General features: G+C 43.8%; 1 protein-coding gene across 2 annotated transcripts in view; it reads left to right on the top strand.

Annotated features, from left to right (window-relative positions):
- Positions 1 to 736: 736 nt before the first annotated feature.
- AHCTF1 (AT-hook containing transcription factor 1) overlaps positions 737 to 15,749 on the top strand; it is a 58,590-nt gene continuing 43,577 nt past the window's right edge. The window contains exon 1 of one of the 2 annotated variants that reach the window (XM_038760899.1): positions 737 to 821. The gene's annotated coding sequence lies outside the window, so the exon portion shown is untranslated. Of the gene's footprint in view, positions 852 to 15,749 lie in introns of both variants that reach the window. The other variant, XM_038760900.1, reaches the window with a different exon arrangement.

Here is a 15,749-nt window from a genome sequence, read left to right as displayed (position 1 = left end):
AAGGGGGACACAGAGAATCAATCAATCAATCGTATTTATTGAGCGCTTACTATGTGCAGAGCACTGTACTAAGCGCTTGGGAAGTACAAATTGGCAACACATAGAGACAGTCCCTAATCAATCAATCAATCAATCAATCGTATTTATTGAGCGCTTACTATGTGCAGAGCACTGTACTAAGCGCTTGGGAAGTACAAATTGGCATCACATAGAGACAGTCCCTACCCAACAGTGGGCTCACAGTCTAAAAGGGGGAGACAGAGAACAGAACCAAACATACCAACAAAATAAAATAAGTAGGATAGAAATGTACAAGTAAAATAAATAAATAAATAAATAAATAGATAAATTCCCTACCCAACAGTGGGCTCACAAAACCAAACATACTAACAAAATAGAATAGAGATGTACAAGTAAAATAAATAGAGTAATAAATATGTACAAACATATATACAGGGGCTGTGGGGAGGGGAAGGAGGTAAGATGGGGGGGGATGGAGCCGGCCTCCATTTTGTGCAGAGAAGGCCTTCCCTCTCCACCTCGTACGGTTGAAAGTTCCCGCGGAGTCGGCCCCGGAGGCCCGTGGTCTCGCGAGACCCGAGTCCGCGCAGGCGCACTCTGTGTGTCCCGTCCCCCCCCCCCCGCGCCGGTCCTTCCTCCCGGACGCGTGGGCCGCGGCGCGGCGGCCGGCGGTACTGCACGGAGCGCGGCCGGCGCGACGAGGGAGAAGGAGGCGGCGGCGGCCCCGAATGGTGGCGGGGGCGGCGGCCGCGTTGTAACCGCCGAGCCGCGGCCTGCCCATCCAGACGGCTAAAGGCGGGGTGAGAGGACCCGGCGCCGGTTCCGCGGAGGTGGGTGGGGAGGGACGGGGACGGGGACGGGGACGGGGGGCTCCCGAGTGAGACCGCGCCGGGGCCGCCCGCTGGCTCACCCGCGGCCTGGACGCCCAATGGAGGCCGCACCTTCGCTTCTCCCGCCCGCCCGCGTGTGCGTTGACATAGTCTGTACATATTTATAACTCTCTCTATTGATTTGACTTGTACCTATCTATTCTATTTATTTTATTTTGTTAGTACGTTTGGTTTTGTTCTCTGTCTCCCCCTTTTACACTGTGTTGGGTAGGGACCGTCTCTCTATGTTGCCAACTTGGACTTCCCGAGCGCTTAGTCCAGTGCTCTGCACGCAGGAAGCGCTCAATCAATACGATTGATTGATTTTGTTCTCTGTCTCCCCCTTCTAGACTGTGAGCCCACTGTTGGGTAGGGACGGTCTCTATACGTTGCCAGCTTGGACTTCTCAAGCGCCTAGTCCAGTGCTCTGCATGCAGTAAGCGCTCAATAAATACGATTGATTGATTCCCAAGCGCTTAGTACAGTGCTCTGCACGCAGTAAGCGCTCAATAAATACGATTGATTGATTCCCAAGCGCTTAGTACAGTGCTCTGCACGCAGTAAGCGCTCAATAAATGCAATTGATTGATTGATTCTCAAGCCCTTAGTACAGTGCTCTGCACGCAGTAAGCGCTCAATAAATACGATTGATTAATTGATCCCCCCATCTTACCTCCTTCCCTTCCCCACAGCACCTGTATATATGTTTGTACATATTTATTACTCTATTTATTTTACTTGTACCTATCTATTCTATTTATTTTATTTTGTTAGTACGTTTGGTTTTGTTCTCTGTCTCCCCCTTTTAGACTGTGAGCCCACTGTTGGGTAGGGACTGTGTCTAGATGTTGCCCACTTGTACTTCCCGAGTGCTTAGTCCAGTGCTCTGCACACAGTAAGCGCTCAATACGATTGATTCCCAAGCTCTTAGTACAGTGCTCTGCACACAGTAAGCGCTCAATAAATACGATTGATTGGTTGATCCCCCATCTTACCTCCTTCCTTTCCCCACAGCACCTGTATATATGTTTGTACATATTTATGACTCTATTTTACTTGTACATATCTATTCTATTTATTTTATTTTGTTAGTACGTTTAGGTTTTGTTCTCTGTCTCCCCCTTTTAGACCGTGGGCCCACTGGTGGGTAGGGACTGTCTCTAGATGTTGCCCACTTGGACGTCCCAAGCGCTTAGTACGGTGCTCTGCACACAGTAAGCGCTCAATAAATGCGATTGATTGATTGATTGACACCGGGAGGGACCGAAGGAGGCCGCTTCCCCGCGGCCCGACTTATATAACGGCCCCCCCCCGCCGCCGCCGCTTTCGCACATGGCTGCGGGGAGGAGTGGCGCAGCTCCGGCCCTCCGAGCGCCGTCCCCGCTCCCCACCACCCCCGGCCCTGGCTTAGTACAGTGCTGTGCACACAGTAAGCGCTCAATAAATACGATTGATTGATTAATTGGTTGATTTTATTTTGTTAATATGTTTCGTTTTGTTGTCTGTCTCCCCCTTCTAGAGTGTGAGCCCACTGTTGGGTAGGGACTGTCTCTATATGTTGCCAATTTGGACTTCCCAAGCGCTTAGTACAGTGCTCTGCACACAGTAAGCGCTCAATAAATACGATTGATTGATTGGCCTTCCCCTCCTCGGCGGCGCCCGCCCGGCCCTCCGAGGGGAGAAGCGGAGGCCTCTCCACACGCTCCGGGAGAGGGGACACCGAGGGGGACAAGGCGCAGGCCCGGGGCCAGTCCCCTAAGAATCGATCTGGAGGGAGGATCAATCAATCAATCAATCAATCGTATTTATTGAGCGCTTACCGTGTGCAGAGCACTGTACTAAGCCCTTGGGAAGTACAAGTTGGGAACATATAGAGACAGGCCCTACCCAACAGTGGGCTCACACTCTAGAAGGGGGAGACAGAGAACAAAACCAGACACACTAACAAAATAAAATCATCATCATCATCATCAATCGTATTTATTGAGCGCTTACTATGTGCAGAGCACTGTACTAAGCGCTTGGGACGTACAAGTTGGCAACATATAGAGACAGTCCCTACCCAACAGTGGGCTCACAGACTAAAAGGGGGAGACAGAGAACAAGACCAAACATACTCACAAAATAAAATAAATAGAATAGCTATGTACAAGTAAAATAAATAAATAGAGTAATAAATATGTACAAACATATATGCGTATATGCAGGTGCTGTGGGGAAGGTAAGATGAGGGGGATGGAGAGGGAGGTGAGGGGGAGAGGAAGGAAGGGGCTCAGTCTGGGAAGGCCTCCTGGAGGAGGTGAGCTCTCAGTAGGGCCTTGAAGGGAGGAAGAGAGCTAGCTTGGTGGATGGGCAGAGGGAGGGCATTCCAGGCCCGGGGGAAGTCCCACAGCACCTGTATATAAGTTTGTACATATTTATTACTCTATTTTACTTGTACATATCTGTTCTATTTATTTTATTTTGTTAGTATGTTTGGTTAGTTCTCTGTCTCCCCCTTTTAGACTGTGAGCCCACTGTTGGGTAGGGATTGTCTCTATATGTTGCCAATTTGTACTTCCCAAGCGCTTAGTACAGTGCTCTGCACACAGTAAGTGCTCAATAAATACGATTGATTGATTGATTATAAGTTGGCAACATATAGAGACAGTCCCTACCCAACAGTGGGCTCACAGTCTAAAAGGGGGAGACAGAGAACAAAACCAAACATACTAACAAAATAAAATAAATAGAATAGATATGTACAAGTAAAATAAATAAATAAATAAATAGAGTAATAAATATGTACAAACATATATATGTATACAGGTGCTGTGGGGAAGGGAAGGAGGTAAGATGGGGGGGATGGAGAGGGGGACAAGGGGGAGAGGAAGGAAGGGGATGAAGGAAGGAAGGAAGGAGGATGTTCTCCCCTCTCCCCCAGATAGAGCCTATATGGTGGGGAGGGAAATCTAAAAGAAAAACAGACTTTCCCGGCAAGAATGGTGACTTGCCTCCCCGCTTCTCCAACCTCTGAAAATGCCGTTTAAAAAAAAGAATTCTGTTTTCCTTGATCTGTACAAAATTGGGATGGAAGTATGTTCGCTTCTCTCTCTCTCTTCTCCCCCCGCCGCCCCCCATCTAGACTATTTAGAAAAGGAAATTAAAAAGAAAAAGAGACTTTCTCGGCGAGAATGGTGACTTGCCTCCCCTCTCTACCAACCTCTGAAAATGCAGTTTAAAAAAAGGAATCCTTTTTCCTGGATGCTTACAAAATTGGGATGGAAAGATGTTTGCCTCTCTCCTCTCTCTCTTCTCCCTGGCCCCCAAATAGGCTATTTAGAAAGGGAAATTAAACAGAAAAATAGACTTTCACTGTGAGAATGGTGACTTGCCTCCCCTCTCTACCAATCTCTGAAAATGCGGTTTAAAAAAAGGAATTCTTTTTCCTGGATGCTTACAAAATTGGAATGGAAGGATGTTCGCCTCACTCTCTTCTCCTCCCGCCTCCCCCATATAGGCTATTTAGAAAGAGAAATCTAAAAGAAAAAGAGACTTTCCCAGCGAGAATGGTGACTTGCCTCCCCTCTCTTCCAACCTCTGAAAATGCAGTTAAAAAATGAGTTTTTTTCCTCTGGATGCTGACAAATTTGGGGTGGAAGAATGTTCGCCCCGCCCCCCCCCCCCCCCCCGCATTTAGAAAGGGAAATTTAAAAGAAAAATAGATTTTCCCTGCAAGAATGGTGACTTGCCCCCTCTCTCCTCCAACCCCTGAAAATACAGTTTAAAAAGGAGTTTTTTTCTCATTGCTTACAAATTGGAATAGGTATTTAATTTCCTCCTAATTTGGAATATAACATCTATTTCAGGGCTGTGCTGAAACACACCTTGCTGCAGATGTTTGGTACTGTACCATGGTATCATGGTATTGTGCTTTAAGGAAGTGGGGGAAAAGCCCTAGAACCCAATAGATTAAGAATAAATCCTTTTGCAGACCCGGGACTCACTGGACGGAAATATGTTTCTTACATAGGAAGAAAATCTTGAGGTTGAAACTTCAATTTGAATACACAAATATCAGTAGAACCCTCTTGTTAGGAAATAATTTTGAGAGCCTGCATCATGCATGCGGATAGTAGAGGGAAGAAAAAAATGAGGGCCTTTTTTTAATTCTCTAGGTAAGTGATATAAAGTCCGCGTCGTATAAATATATTGAGAATTCGCATTGTGTTAAATATAGGAGTTTCTATCATAAGAAGTGCTGGTTCACTGTTTCTACTCTTTATGCTGTCCATAAAGAATGAATGGTACAGTTTGTAAAAAATAAAGTGTGCTGTAGAATTGGAAGTGCTGTTTTAATATCTATTCCGGTCCTACAGTTTTTAATCAAGTAGTTTGGATGAGTCCAACACATTTGAGCATCCACAGTGAACTGTTACATTATCTTCCAGGCTCTTAGCTCAGTGGTCCGCACACAGTAAAAGCTCAGTAAATACCACTGATTGACAGCTAGTAAGTAGTAAGGAATAGGCCCCACAACTTTCAAACTGAAGGGTAGTTGGTGTACAAATAGTAATGGAGACAGGTAAAAATGAGGGTTGAAATAAATAGGCTATTTTTGATTTCTCTTTTTAAATCCTGTTGAAAAGGAATAAGGTAATGATATTCATTTACAGACACCAGGTGTCCACTTTCATTATCTCATATACACTCTAGAGTTTGGTACAGTGCTTGGCACAGAGTAAGCGTTTAAATACCGTAAATAGTATTATGCTTCTAGAATTACATTGTAGGTGATCGTTTTTAGTTTCCCTGTATGTATTCGCTGCTTTATAGTTTCTTGTAAGCCTGAAGAAGGTGCCAGTTTATCCAGTCCATTCTGTGGTTCCATCTGTAGGAGAAGTAAAAAAAAAAAAAAAAAAAGTGGTGTTAGTATAATAATAATAATAATCGCGTTTATTAAGCGCTTACTACGTGCAAAGCACTGTTTATTCAGAATGTAGATATGATACTTAGGATTGGTGAGTAAAGTTGTATCATAGAAAGGCGTAATATTACTATTGTAAGTGATAATACTGTAATGTAGACTTGATCTTTGTTGCATTTTGTGGGAATAAAATGAGAAATACTTCTGCATAGGGATTTTTATTTAGCACCTAATAAAAATCAAGTTTTCAGGGGAAAGAAAAATGATAGCATGGAGACTTGTGACATCTATGAAATCAATCAATCAACCCCCAAGTCTGAAAAGCAGTGACTCCTCTAGGGCACAGAAGCTATAAAAAGCTAAGAAATAAATAATTAATAACCTGTAATTTTGCATGATTATAGAGGAAAGCTAGTAGTTCTAGCTTCTGAAATTCAAGTTACACTGCTTCAGAATCTGAAAGGTTTTTTCAATAAAATATAAGAAACATTTTAATTCTGTTATCTAATTTAAATTTGTATTCCCATTTTAAAATTTATGTTTGAAGTGAATAATCTAGACAATGCCTGGTGTCTGTGAAGTCCTGATATTGTTCTCCAGGCTTTTCCAATAATTGTTTGACAGCTTTGTACATGTGAAGAGACAGTCGTGATCGATTTATAGACCGTGTTCAGAATATTAATAAGCTTGGTTCTCTCTCCACACATGGAGTGCTTTCTCCCATTCTACAGGGAGAGTTGGGTAGCTTAAAGTGCTCCTGAGCCCAAGTGCAAATGGAGGTTAATTAATTCTCTTCTCTAGCTCTTGTCCCCTTCTGTGCCATGTGAGAAGGGAGTTGTCTCTTCCTCCAACATTGTTTAAACCTATGTCTCCTCGCTGCACTCTCCCTGCCCTCTCCGTTGCATACTGGGTGCAGTGCGTGCCTTATTAAAATTTGGAAAGTGGGAAACTTAAAAGGTACATGTCTGGGGAAGAGCAGGAAGGAGTCTCACGGAAGAGCTGGAGTGATTTTCCTCTTGGCAACTCAGATCCAGTAGCTTACTTCCAGTATTGAACATCAATTTTATTTTCTCCTTTACCATTTCCTCCCCACCCTTTCTATTCTTCCCCCCTCACTTCTTACCCCACAAAAGCCCAGGTTGCTACTATTAGATATTCTGCCTAGCCTGAAGACATAGCCCAGGATAGTTCACTTCTGTGTGGGAGGTTACAAAGTAATGCTGTCCTGGGTTATCTGTACTTTGAATAACGTAGTACACCAAGTGGTCTGAATAAAAATAAGGATACTATGGTCTGGTCTGTAGATTTGCCATAGATTGCCAATGCAGTCTAGAAATCTTTGCTTCAATTTGCTTATCTGAAAATTGTGGCAGAAATTTGAGATTCCCCTTCTATTTTTTCACCTGTACCCTCTCTCTTGGAGAGCTCATTTGCTCCCACAGCTTCAACTACCATCTCCATGTGGATGACTCCCAAATTTACCTCTCCAGCCCTGACTTTTCTTCTCCTCTGCAATCTCAAATTTTATCCTGCTTTCGTGACATCTCTACTTGGATGTCCCACCTACACACATGTCCAAAACAGAACTCTCGTCTTTCCACCCAAACCCTCCCCTCCCCCAGTCTCTCCCATATCTATGGACAACACCACTATCCTCTCCGTCTCACGAGGCCATAACCGTGGCCTTATCCTTGGTTCATATAATAGTAATGATGGCATTTGTTAAGTGCTTACTATGTGCCAAGCACTCTATTGTCTATCGGTGAAACCACATATTCAACCTGTCAAATCCTGTCACTTCTATCTTTAAAACATCGCTAAAATCCACTCAGTCCCCGCCATCAAGAGTGCCACCACGCTAATCTAAGCACTTATCCTATCCTGTCTTGATAACTGCATCAGCCTCCTGTCTCTCCCCCCTCTAGTCCATTCTGCTGCCTGGATCATTTTCTAAAAAGCCGTTCGGTTCACGTCTCCCCATTCCTGAAAAACCTCCAATGGTTACCCATCCACCTCTGCAGCAAACAGAAACTCCTTACCATTGGCTTTAAAACACTCAATCAGCTTGCCTCCTATTTATTTATGACTACAACTGTGCTCGCATGATTTGATCCTCCAATGCCAACCTACTCACTGTAGCTCGATCTCATCTATCTTGGCATCAGTCCCTTGTCCGTGTCCTCCCTCTGGCCTGGAGCTCTCCCCACCCCCCTCTCCAAGTACATGACAGGCCACCACTCCCTCACCACTTTCTCCGACTTCAAGCGCGTAGTACAGTGCTCTGCACACAGTAAGCGTTCAATAAATACGATTGATGACAATTGATTAAAATCACATCAACTCCAAACGGCCTTCCCCAACTAAACCTTCATTTCCCCTACCCCTCTCCCTTCTGTCTCACCTATGTACTTGAATCTGCACCCACTGAGCACTTGATATTTGCCCTGCAGCATTTATGTAATAATCTATAATTTAATTCAAAGTCTGACTTCCCTTCTAGACTGTGGAGGGAGGGAGAGTTTTGAAAGTAGAAAACGTTGTGGTCTGTTGAATTAGAGGAGGGAAGGAGTTACAAGCCAGTAGAATAGCATGAGAGAGGGGGTGGAGGGTGATGGGAGAGTTGAGAGAGCTGGAGTGTAATGGGTGAAGTGGGCTGATATATAAGCAGTGGAGAGTCTTGAAGTCTGTCATGAGGGGAAGCCATCAGCACTGGAGTCGTAGCCCTAGAAGTCATTAGTATGCAGGTGGTAATTGAAATCAGGTAAACAGAGGAAATGTAGGGACAGCAATCACTTAGTGACTCGGGGGAAGAGGAGGAGCCAGCAAAGGAGACAACGGAAGAAAATTTAAAGAGTATCGTGGCTCTGAAGCCAAGGAACAAAAGTCAATGAACAGAGAGGTTCAATCAGGTCAGCCAGGTGGCAAAAGTCCTATCAAAGAGTCATCTGGGCAATTGAAAGAAAATTTTTAGGTCATCACTGAATTTCGCCAATGGGATGTCAGTCACTGGTGACCTTACTAAGAACAGTTTTCCTCAACTTGCAGGGATGGAAGCCAGACTGTAAGGAATTAAAGGAAGCAGAGATGTTATTTACAGTTTCATATGTTAAACTGTTACATTGTAAAATTTAAAACAATCTGAGGTCCAGGATAATTTTCTTCTCCAATCAAACTGGTATTTATTGTGCCTATCGAGTTGCAAAGCCCTATCTATAGTAAGTGCCTCAGAGAGTCCAGTGGAAGTCATATAGTTGCTCCCTGCCCTTAAGGAGGTTATGGTCCCAATACGATGCCTTTTTTTGGATGCTTCTTGGAGAATCCAGTATTGTTAACTAGAACTCTTCAGTTTGTCTCACTTTTTGGCTTCATTTTCCTATCTTACTTTGCTAATTATTTACACTCTGAGTTTTCTGACTGGCTGCGCAATGTGCTGGAACCTGTACAGAGCCTAGAAATTCAGGGCCTTATTTTTAGAAGTCTCCACTTTTAGTCATGGGAGTTACTAAATGGACTAGTAGAGTTTCTCTTTTGCAGACAATTAAGGAAAGCATTAGTGAATGCAGCTTTCTTTCATAATTTTAATTTTGGGTGGTCACCAGTGAAAGTGGAATAAGATACCAAGTAGATTCAAGGCTCTCCATCACCTCGCCCCCTCCTACCTCACCTCCCTTCTCTCATTCTACAGCCCAGCCCGCACCCTCCGCTCCTCTGCTGCTAATCTCCTCACCATGCCTCGTTTTCACCTGTCCCGCCATCGACCCCCAGCCCACATCATCCTCTTGGCCTGGAATGCCCTCCTTCCCCACATCTGCCAAGCCAGCTCTCTTCCTCCCTTCAAGGCCCTACTGAGAGCTCACCTCCTCCAGGAGGCCTTCCCAGACTGAGCCCCCTCCTTCCTCTCCCCCTCCTCCCCCTCTCCATTCCCCCCGCCTTACCTCCTTCCCTTCCCCACAGCACCTGCACATATCTATATATGTTTGTACGTATTTTTTACTCTATTTTACTTGTACATATCTATTCTATTTATTTTATTTTGTTAATATGTTTTGTTCTCTGTCTCCCCCTTCTAGACTGTGAGCCCACTGTTGGGTAGGGACCGTCTCTATATGTTGCCAACTTGTACTTCCCAAGCGCTTAGTTCAGTGCTCTGCACACAGTAAGTGCTCAATTTATACCAAGTACCGAAGATTGATTTCTGTGCTTAGAGATGCCTGAAACAAACTTCTTTTCTTTTGTAATTGGTTGGCATTGGGTTTTCTAAAAGTTATTAACTCAGCATTTGCAATAATATTTTGTCTGCAGAGGTTATATGAAATGCTGTAGTCTTTTAAAGAGATTTCATGCAGTCTCAGCTTGAAAGAGTTGGTGCAGTCAGGGTGGGCTTGAAGGAGTGGTGTAAAGAAAAGGGCAAAAAGGGAAGGTGGAGAGAAGTGGTTCCCTGGAAAACTAAAAAGTGCTATTAAATTGAGCTGCCAATAATAATAATTATGGTATTGGCTAACTGATTACTATGTACCAGGGACTGTACTAAGTACTGGCGGTGGATACAAGATCATCAGGCCAGACAGTCTCTGTCCCACATGGGGCTCACAGTCTGCATAAGAGGGAGGAGGATGTACCCCACATTTACAGATTAGTAAACTGAGGCACAGGAAGTTAGGTGACTTGACCAAGGTCACACAGCAGACAAGTGTCGGGTTAGGGAGTGGAACCCAAGTCCTCTGACTTCCAGGCCAGTGTTCTTTCCACTAGGCCATGCTACTTCCCTAAATGGAAATATATAGATTTTTTGGGGTGGACTTTCATGTAGCTATGAGATTTCTTCAGGTCATAGTATTGTGAATCCTTGGCTATAATTCACCCTCATTTGTTCCTTCACAAATGCGTTATCAAAATTATCTTTGAAACATTGACGTTGTTCATATTCTGAGACATGATTCCTCATCACCTGCGTATTATGTGCCTCAGTAGCACAGTCATTAGGATACAGGATTTCCTGGACGATGGCCTCCAACACTTGGTGACTCACACCTAGCCTATTGAGTTGAAAGAGTTTTCTGTCGGGTTAAAAGTGAATTTTGATTCCAGCTTTCAGGCCTCTTGTAGCATTTTCCAGCCTGGCAGCATAGAGAGGATTGAGCAGAATTGGACTCATCAACCAACCCTACTTTTTGCTGATGGTGATGGGGGAAAGGGCCAAGCAGGACATCCTTAATTCTCACCTTGACTGGCGACACTGTTGAGGGAGAGCCGAAGGGTCATGGTGAGCCTTCCAAAGCAGCTAGGAGTGTTTAGCTGTTTCCAGGGCCTAGTTCTGTCAAGCATGTCAGAGACTCCTATGAGTCCAGAAAACAGTTACGGAGGTCTTGGGGATTACTCATTACATGTGTACATTAGCTGTCTCTCCCCAAATATCATATCTGCTGAATGGCATTTTGGACTGAAGCTACATGGTGATTCAGATCTTTGATTATATTCTGAGACAGCCTGTTTTAGAAAGATGGTAGGGAACTGTTAAATGGAGATTCAGTACCTGTTCGCCCTCTTGTTTAGACTGTGAGTCCCATGTGAGACGGAGATTGTATCCAACCTGATTGATTTGTCTCTTATGCCAGTGCTTAGAACCGTGCTTGACATGTTAACAATCAATCGGGTATTTTTTGAGGGCTTGCTATGTGCACAGCACTGTACTAAGCACTTGGAAGAGTAATAATAATAATGATGGCATTTATTTAGCACTTACTATGTGCAAAACACTGTTCTAAGCGCTGGGGGGGATAAAAGGTGATCAGGCTGTCCCATGTGGGGCTCACAGTCTTCATCCCCATTTTACAGATGAGGGAACTGAGGCACAGAGAAGTGAGTTGGCTTGCCCAAAGTCACACAGCTGACAAGTGGCAGAGCAGGGATTTGAACCCATGACCGCTGACTCCAAAGCCCGTGCTCTTTTCCACTGAACCATGCTGCTTCTACAATACAACAAATGCCATTTTAAAAAAAAGATTCTGCCTAGAATGCTGCTTCCATTCAGAAGCAGTTTGCCTAGTGCTTTTGAGGTCAGCGCACCTTTTTGAAGATCGTGATTATGATGGCGTCAGTGATATTGTTCCATATATTGAGGGTGAGGCACATGAAAGTTGCCACCCTACATTGCTTGTAGCTTTCTGCTGGAACACCATCAGATTTAGGTGCTTTAACATTTTTCAAGGCTTTTACTACGGTAGTAATTTCCTCAAAGGTTAGAGCTATGGTGAGGCCTTTGCAGTTTAGAGTGCCTTGGTATATGCCTCCCTGGCAGAGAATGTATTGAAAAAATTATTGCGGAATTCTTGCCAATCAATCAATGATCCCTGCTCACAAGTAACTTATAGTCTAGTGGGGAAGGTAGGCATTGAAATAAGTTGCAGATGGGGGAAATGGCCGGGGTATAAAGATAGGTACATAGTGCTGCAGGGCTGAGGGTGAGGTTACTATCTAAGGCTTCCTCTTTGTAGTTGGAATCTCCATCATTAACAGTCTTTAGGGATGCTTTTTGATGTGATGGCCAAATAGCTTTTAAAATAATGAGTAAAAGTCTCGAACTGGTGGCAATGAACACACCCATGGAACTCTTCAACTTTGGCATCCCTCCATGGGTTTTTTTGCATTTTTTTTTAGCTTCATCAGCTTGTCCTGTTGCGGATTTTTCTTAACCTTGTTTTTGTTACAATCATGAGTAGCTGCAAGGTAGTGGTGCATTTCTTACTTTACTGCAAATACTTTGAAAATCTGAGTTTTCCTCAAACTTCTTTTTATGGAGAAAACACTGTACTAAGCACTGTAGTAGATGTACTATAAGCAGATTGAACACAGTCCCTGTCTCACATGGGGGCCTCAGTCTGAGGGGGAAGAGGTATTCGATTCCCATTTTACAGATGGAAAAACCACCGCACAGTGAAGTGAATCAACTTGCCCAAAGTCACACAGCAGGCAAGTGGCTGAGTCAGAACACAGGTCCTGAGACACCTAGACCCCTGATTTTTCTACTAGGCCACACTTCACTTCCCTAAGAATAAGCACTTTGTAAATGAAACAGTGTCTTAATGTAAAATAGCAGTGGACTGTTTGAGGTTGTCTTGGTGGGCAGCAATCAGTCGGTGGTATTTGTTGAGTGCTTACCTTGTGCAGAGAACTGTACTAAGCGCTTGGGAAAGTACAATAAGTAGAGGTGGTAGGTAAATGGGAGGCTTCAGGAAGATAAAGGTGCTAGAATCAGTTTTGAAAGAAAGATCCTTGAGGACAGAAATGCATTAGTGTAACTAGGAACTTCCTTTTCATGTACCATCGACTGATTGCTGCCCACCAAGATAACCTCAAACAGTCCACTGCTATTTTACATTGACACTGTTTCATTTGCAAAGTGCTTATTCTTAGGGAAGTGAAGTGTGGCCTAGTAGAAAAATCAGGGGTCTAGGTGTCTCAGGACCTGTGTTGTGACTCAGCCACTTGCCTGCTGGGTGACTTTGGGCAAGTTGATTCACTTCTCTGTGCGGTGGTTTCTCCATCTGTAAAATGGGAATCGAATACCTCTTCCCCCTCAGACTGAGGCCCCCATAGGCTGTTCCGTCAGTCATGCATCTCAGCCTCACCCGCCTGAGTGGTTCTGATTGCATTGTCAGTATTGTCTTTGAAACAAAGGATAACTCTATGTATATGTGAATACACACATCTACATTGTGCAGAACATTTTCCACTTTTCCAGGTACTTGGAGAATGTTCCCAGAAAAATTAGAGACCATGTTTGTCCACCAAGAACTCGTGATTTAGGGAAAGAGACAAATGGGTGCTGCAGCCTGTGAGGAGATCTGAATCATAGGCTGGCTTAGCATAGCATAGGCCCGCTCCATCTCATCCACCCAAGTCAGCGAACAGAAACCAATAGGTCTACTCAGCTTCGGAGGGAGAAGGAGGGCCACCTGTGGAGCTCTAACAGTGATATTCCATTTAATTTGAGGATTCCCTGGTTATCTGACCCAACCTTTACCTCAAGTAAAGGCAGAAAAGCAGGAATAATAGAACACATCACTCTTAGGGAAAATTGGTGGGTTTTCATCCCCCGTTTGCCATGGCACCAGCTGATGAGTGGCACACCCAATCCAAGAAGATTCTTACCTTTGTGGCAAGGTTGGAAATTCTTTGACTCGGGCACCCTGAGCAAAAGACTGGAGGGCATGATCAGTCAACAAGGTGGATTAACCATAATCAGTTGAATGTATTTTCATTGTCATATTTATTGAGCACTTACTGTGTGCAGAGCACTGTACTAAGCGCTTGGGAGAGTACAGTACAACAGTAAACAGCCACATTGCCTGCCCATAAGAGCTCAAAGAGGACACAAGAATATAAGTTTGGGCAATCACGATTGGAGGGGTTTTTAGGGCAGATATTTCAGCAAGGTTGGGTATGAGACAGAATTGAAAAGAGCTGCGCCTGGCAAAGGGGAAGGAAAGAATAGTCACATATCATTCTTTTCCACACACCGCCCACAGGGAATTTGCATACTAATTGTATTTAATGTACAAGGGTACCCAAATCTTTAGAAGAACTGATTATTCAGTTTGTGGATTACTTTTTCCTTCCTTATTTGCTGCCTTTTGTTTGCCTCCAGGCTATTTCACTGCTCATTATCATCTCTATCAAACAATTTAAAAGGTAGTGGAGGAGCCAGGCAATTTTGGTATTTTGTTAGCTTTCAGAAAATCAATCAATCAATCAATCATATTTATTGAGTGCTTACTATGTGCAGAGCACTGTACTAAGCGCTTGGGAAGTACACATTGGCAACATATAGAGACAGTCCTTACCCAACAGTGGGCTCACAGTCTAAAAGGGGGAGAAAGTATTTGACAGGCTGTTAAAACTGCAGTAAAATCTTTTGGTCCCCACCTATACTGATCTCTGATTAATTCCAGCCACAGGTACATTAGCAGTGTGGTCTAGTGGGAAGAGAAGGGACCTGGAGGTCAAAGGACCTAGGTTTTAGTCCTGGCACTGCCACTTGCCAGCTGGGTGATCTTGGGCAAGTCACAGTTTCTCTGCGCTTAAGTATCCTCAACTGTAAAATGGGGATTCAATACCTGTTCTCATTTCTACTTAGACTCTGAGCCCCTTGTGTTTTTACCTGATTAATTTGTATATAACTTCTGCAATTAGAAAAATGCAAGCACATAGTAAGCACTATAGTTAAACACATAAACACATAGTAAGCAGTTTACAAATAAATTAATCAATTAATAACAAACACTACTGCTCCAGCGTGGCTCAGTGGAAAGAGCATGGGCTTTGGAGTCAGAGGTCATGGGTTCAAATCCCAGCTCCGCCTCTTGTCAGCTGTGTGACTTTGGGCAAGTCACTTAACTTCTCTGTACCTCAGTTACCTCATCTGTAAAATGGGGATTAAGACTGTGAGCCCCATGAGGGACAACCTGATCACCTTGTAACCTCCCCAGCGCTTAGAACAGTGCTTTGCACATAGTAAGTGCTTAATAAATGTCATTAAAAAAATGTAGGGGTTACTTGGCATACGTAAGTGATCACTTTTAAAAATGTTTTGGAGGAACCTGATTCATTGAGTTGTAATCCTTGCAAGACTCAGTATGGGAGTTTTGAGTGTCCTCAAATATTTTCATAATATCTCAGTAGATTTAGTACCTGAAGTATCGGAATTATGCTGCATGAATATGCGAAGATGAATCTGAAGGGCGAGTTATACTCTCCGTGACTTGATTATGAAAATTGTCTGCAAAATGGGTAGTTTGAAAATTGCTTTTTTTTTCTTTTTCAAAAAATTGCCATTTTAAAATTCAGTTTAAATCTGGGGCTTGGGAAATTCATGTCATTTTTGAGTGTGTGTGTGTGTGTGTTCATAAAAACCTAATACATGTAGAGCGGCCTTATTCCCACTCTTTTGAATT

Source organism: Tachyglossus aculeatus, chromosome 19 (assembly GCF_015852505.1).
Source record: "Tachyglossus aculeatus isolate mTacAcu1 chromosome 19, mTacAcu1.pri, whole genome shotgun sequence".
Lineage (NCBI taxonomy): Eukaryota > Metazoa > Chordata > Mammalia > Monotremata > Tachyglossidae > Tachyglossus > Tachyglossus aculeatus.
This window is presented reverse-complemented; position numbering and strand designations above follow the sequence as displayed.